Below are 6,030 nucleotides of genomic sequence, written 5' to 3'. Positions count from 1 at the left end.
TTGGATGAGTGGACTTGAGAGTTTAGAAGCAGGAAACTCCATTTCCTGCTGCCTCACTCAACGAGGCAAAGCTATGCCCATTTTTACACCAGGTTTCATAACTCAAACCAACTGGTTGGAAGAGAAATATCTTTGGGAATGTTGGGGCAAACCCTGATTTTCTCTTTTTCCTATTCCCATGTGGAAGAGCGTCCACTGACGTGACACTGAGTGACGCTTTGTCCCACTTTGCACTCCTTTCGCGTTGGAGGAGCGAGTTACGTCGGTGTGTGGCCACCAGTGAACCACGTGCCTCCACCCAGAAGAACTGAACCAGCAAGTGTTCACAGATCGGAAGGCTTGTGACCTTCCCCTTTGCTGCCACGGGCCAGCGTGAGGCTGGCCCGGCTCGGCGGGGGCTCCCTGCTGCTATCAGGACCTCACGCTGTAACATATTCTTCACTCGCTTTATGAACGATAAAGCTCCTACTTTGTTGTCCTTCTGCCTTACTCTTTCTTGGCTTTGCTTTCATAAGAGGACTTTGGATACGTATTTAGAAAATGCAAGGAGTAAAATATAAAACTCGAGCGCCCCCCTCCACTTCTCCAAATATTTTACTCTTACTATTTATCTTCCCCAAATTTCTCCATAATTATAACACATATTGGGTTGGCCAAAAAGTTCATTTGGGTTTTTATGCGCAATCCTATGGAAAAACCCAAATGAACTTTTTGGCCAACCCAATACAATATGTATATGTACGTGTGTTTCTCACTCATGTCTGACTCTTTGCGACCCCATGGACTGTAGCCCACCAGGCTCCTCTGTCCATGGAATTCTCCTGGTAAGAATACTGGAGTGGGTTGCCATTCCCTTCTCCAGGGGATCTTCCTGACCCAGGGATTAAACCTGAATCTCTTAATTTCAGGCAGATTCTTTACCATCTGAGCCACCAGGAAAGCCTGACAATATGTACATGTACCTACATATTGACGTCAGCATTAATATCAATATCATATGTGTTAGTGGATAAAAGGAATCATATAGCAAGATCTCTTCTGCAGCTTCCTTTTTATTATCAAATTGACTGAGGCGTGGTTCACACACAGTAGAAGGCCCACGTCCTAAGTTCAGGCACACCTCATTTAATTGCACTTTGCTTGATCAGACTTTGCAAATACTGCATTTTTAAAAAATAAATTGAAGGTTTTGGGCAACACTTTGTGTCTCTGTGTCACGTGCTGGGAATTCTAACAACTTTCCAAACTTTTTCATTATTATTTTATTTGCTGCAGTGATCTGTGACATTATTACTGCAAAAAGATTATGTCCCACTGAAGCCTCTGATGATGGTTAACATTTCTTTCGCAGTGAAATATTTTTTAATTAAGGTGTATATAATGCTTTTTAAATATAGTTTTTTAAATATAGTGTTTTGGTTTCTTTTTGGCTGTGCTGGGTCTTCGTTGCCGCGGGCTTTTCTCAAATTGCAGCGAGCCGGGCTCACCGTGCAGTTGCAGCACCCAGGCTTCTCCCTGCACTGAGTCCTCTTGCTGCAGAACAAGAGCACGGGCTCCAGGGCTCGCGGGCTTCAGTAGCTGGCACACGTGGGCTCAGTAGCTGCGGTTTCCGGGCTCTAGAGCACAGCCTCAGTGGTTGAGGCACAGGCTTTAGCTGCTCCAGGACACGTGGAGTCTTCCCAGGCCAGGGACCGAACCCGTGACTCCAAGATTGGCAGGCGGAGTCTCTACCGCTGAGCAGGCGCCTAGGGAAGTCCTGTACGTTGCTTCTTGAAACACAATGCTATTGCACGATGAACAGACTACAGTATAACGCGAACATGACTCAGGCGCCGGGAAATCAGGAAACCCGTGCGAGCGCTTTGTTGCAATACTCACTTTATTGCTGTCGTTTGGAACTGAACCCACAGTGTCTCCAAGGCGTGTGTGCATATACCTGGATAACTTGACAGATGTAGACGCCCGTGTAACCTCCAACACATTCAAGAGTCAGAACACTTCCTTCACAGTAGGAGGTTCTCTTGGGTCCTTTTGGAATCCCTACATTAATGAAGCTTCCATCCTCCCCTCCCTGGACAGCTGTGGGGCTATATGGGCAGATTCCTGTCCTCTGAGTAACATGCAGACCAGCCTTCCAGAAGCTTTATGAGCTAAACTGACATTTGTGCTACATGACTGGGTCAGGATAGGCATTTTGATGCTAAAATAGACTATTGAAATAGGAATCACAGTGTCCAACACTCAAAATTTCCATTTACCATTCTCCAGGCAAGAATACTGGAGTGGGTTGCCATTCCCTTCCGCAGAGGATCTTCCCAACCCAGGGATCGAACCCGGGTCTCCTGCATTGCAGGCAGATTCTTTACTGATTGAGCTACAGTTTTCCCCAAATTGATATACAGATTTAATGTAATTCCTATTACAATTCCAGAAAGACTTTTTTTGGTAGATACAGACAAGATTATTCTAAAATGCATATGGAAAGGCAAAAGAACTAGAATTTCTAGAAAACGTTTTGAAAAGGAAACTCAGAGTGGGAGAAATCACCCATCTGAATTATAAACCCTACCACACAACTGCAATAGTCAGGACCGCGTCTTCTTGCTGGAAGGACAGATACAGAGATCAATGTGACAGCCTAAAGAGTCCAGGAAGTCACGAACCACAGCAGACGAATCCTGCCCGTGAGTCCCCCTGCCTGCTGCTTGGAGGAGGAAATCCAGCTCCTGGGAGGGGGTGAGCGCAAGCACTTCACAGACACAACAGACCTACAGGCCTTTAGCTGAGTGAATAATAAAGGTGCTGGCTTGGTAGACATGGTTTTATTTTTTTCCCCTAGGGATCATGAATTTATTCAATAAATTTGTTCATGCAAGACTTTTTTACAACACACATAATTTCTCTCCATTTTTTTTCAAAAACAGATCAAGAATTTCTCCTTGAGAAGCATTATCATCACAACCTTTGAAGTTGGATGGCCATTATTTTGATTCCTCAACTGGTCTCTCAGTTGACTTAGACAGACTTACTTGAAATTAATTGTTTGATCAACTGCAATTAATGGAAAAGAGAGAGATGTCTGATTTGCCTCCTACAACCCCAGTCAGCGCTGGGCTGACCAGATCTCAGAATGTCTGCCCGACGGAACACAGCGACATGATCACCACAGGCTTGGTGAATCTGACGTGAGGGTCTCAGATATGCAAGGATTCCACATCTTTACTAAAAAAACGAAATCCAGCTCCATTCAGGGATAAAGGAGACATGTTTGAGCTCCTGGATGCCATGCTGCCCTGGTTCCCTCTCTCTCCAACTGGGCTGAGCTGGGCTGGACTGGACATTAGCCTGAGAGATGGACATAGGAGAGGCTGTGACTCTCCTGGAGATCTTCTTCGCTTGGGAGACTGTCGCTAAGAACAGAGTAATTAACAGTCAGACAAGCTGGGGGATATCATGAGATGTTGAGATGAAAGATTTCAGATAAAGGCCTGAGCCCTGGTTTTCAAGTGGCCTTCATACAGGAATGCCCGAGGGACACAAGACATTTGATTACCCCTCATCAGGACCCTGTTCAAGGCAGAAATCCTTAGAGAGCTTGGGCAAACTTGGATCTCTCAGGATACTGGCCCCTGGGCACCAGTTCTGTCCAAGAGGACCTCCCAGCTATGACAAAAGATTTATCTATCTAACTGCTTTCATTTTCAACAATCTTAACCCAGATTTGTGTTTGCCTGGAATTTAAAACCTCGGGACACCATGGTGCAAAAGTAGGGTTCCAGCTGCTGTCACCAAGGTTTGATTTTGACCTTCTGGGACAGCCTTTTGGTCCTTCTGATCTAACAGCTTCGCCGCTAAACTGATGTTCATTTCTTCTCCAAGATTCTCTCTGTTCAGTCTAAGTTACTTTGGTGAGAGGTGGGACAGCTAGATGAATTTGAAGGAAGGAGGGGCCAGCGTCCTGGCCCTCTGAGAGGCTCACCCCAAAAAGGACTGAGGTGCCCAGACATGCTAAGAGATGATTGATCCCTGAAAACATTACACCGCGTGGAGGAAGGCAGACACACGGGGCCACGCATCGTAGGATCCCGTTTACATCGAACGTTCAGAACAGGCCAGTCTGTGGAGTCAGAAAGCATCCTGGTGGCTGCCAAGGGCAGACTGGGGAGTGACAGCCGGTGGGTACCAGCATCCTTCGGGTGATGAGGATGTTCTGGAATTGGACGGGGGTGAAGGGGTGCCCATCATGAATGTGCTGAATGGCGCCGAGTAGCTTCACTCTGTGTTATATGAATTTCACCTAAACAAGAAGTCAAGGAGGGTGATGATGGGGGTGAGAAAGCACTCACCTCTTAGAACCAGAGGAAGCTCTTCAGTCCAAATGCAAAGATGACCTCGAGGTGTGGGCTGTACAGGCTGGACCGCTCCATCAGAGCCGACTCTCAGGATCCCAGCTCCTCTGCTGTATCCGTTTCTCTGTCGATGGGGCAGGTGTCCTTAGGTGACCTGGCCTGTGGCCCAGGTGCAGGGACCACGCCAGGCGCTGAGGGCCCCCCTTGAGCACAGATGTCTCCTCCTGCTGCTTTGACAAAAAAAAAACAAACGGGTTACGCGTCATTGGGGTGCGGGGTGGTCTCCAGGCTCGAGCCCTGGGTCTCAGCCAGCCAAGTGACGGAGAGCCTTGCTGGAGGCCACCTAGGGTCTCTTCTCACTCAGAGGGGAGGCCCACCTTGCCCCCCAGAAATGTCTCATCATTAAATACTAACCTCCTAGCTGGGAACCAAAATTCTATCAACCTGGGCTTGGTCACAGGGCCCTGTTGGCCAGTTTCCTGTCCATAGCATGGTCCCGGGCTGGAACACCCTGACCCGGGGCCATGACCCTGACCTGGGGCCATGACCCTGACCCGGAGCCATGGCTGCATCTGACCCTGGTGTTGCCATGGGCGCCAGCGGTCCCCAGGCCCCAGGCCTCCTCATATGACCACAGTAGATCTGATTCTGATCTGCGGCCCCTGCTGACCTCAGACACGAGACACTTGGCAGCCTGGGCCAGGGGACTGGGGGGCCGGTGGCCGGGGGTCGGACTGTGCTGTCTCAAGTAGAGAGGCTGACCAGAGGAGATTCTGTTATCCTGGAAATGGGGTGGGGGCTGTTTCTAACTCAGGACCAACCTGGATCTGGGCCCTGATGTTTTCTTGAACCCCAGTGGTGCCCCAAAATGAGACTGCAAACCCCAGGACCAGGGAAATCCCCAGGTACGTGGTGGGCATTTGTCAGTTCACAGAAAGAGTGTTGTTCCAGAGCCTTCTGTAATTCAGGAGCAAAGAAAAGACCTCCTAGGTATGAGAAAAGATCTATCTACCTGCTTTCATTTTGAAATAATCTTAACCCAAATGTGTCCTCCAGTTTAGGACCAGGCGGGTAGCCCTGTTGTTCTGTCCCGTTCTTATCTCAACTGTATCAGTCAGCAGGACGGTCATAGCAAACACCACAGCCCAGAGGCTTAGACATCAGACAGTCACTGTCTCCAGGCCTGGAGGCTGGAATCCGAGATCCAAGTGTGGGCGGGGCTGGCCCTCCTGAGGACCCCTCCTGGGCATGTAGACGGCCGTCTCCTCCCCACGTCCTCACAGGGTCGTCCCTCTGAGTATGTCTGTGTCCTGACCTCTTCTTCTTACAAGGACCCCAGTCCTGTGGGATTATGGCCCACCCTAGTGAGAAGGCAATGACACCCCACGCCAGTACTCTTGCCTGGAAAGTCCCACGGGCGGAGGAGCCTGGTGGGCTGCAGTCCATGGGGTCGCTAAGAGTCAGACACAACTGAGCGACTTCACTTTCACTTTTCACTTTCATGCATTGGAGAAGGAAATGGCAACCCACTCCAGTGCTCTTGCCTGGAGAATCCCAGGGACGGGGAGCCTGGCGGGCTGCCGTCTATGGGGTCTCACAGAGTCGGACACGACTGAAGCGACTTGGCAGCAGCAGTGACCTCACTTGACCTTAATCACTTCTTTAAAGAGAGTATCTCCAA

At 49.2% G+C, this 6,030-nt stretch overlaps 1 long non-coding RNA gene across 1 annotated transcript; it reads right to left on the bottom strand.

The window, feature by feature from the left end:
* Positions 1–2,846: 2,846 nt before the first annotated feature.
* LOC129653558 (uncharacterized) lies at positions 2,847–5,513 on the bottom strand. Its single transcript, XR_008715160.1, has 3 exons — positions 5,362–5,513; positions 4,347–4,579; positions 2,847–3,410 (listed from the first exon to the last, which is right to left on the bottom strand). It is a non-coding gene; the product is annotated as an uncharacterized LOC129653558 (long non-coding RNA).
* Between the last annotated feature and the right edge of the window lie 517 nt (positions 5,514–6,030).

Source organism: Bubalus kerabau, chromosome 5 (genome assembly GCF_029407905.1).
Source record: "Bubalus kerabau isolate K-KA32 ecotype Philippines breed swamp buffalo chromosome 5, PCC_UOA_SB_1v2, whole genome shotgun sequence".
Taxonomy (NCBI): domain Eukaryota; kingdom Metazoa; phylum Chordata; class Mammalia; order Artiodactyla; family Bovidae; genus Bubalus; species Bubalus kerabau.
The sequence above is the reverse complement of the archived record's forward strand: the minus strand, read 5'-3'. Positions and strand labels throughout refer to the sequence as shown.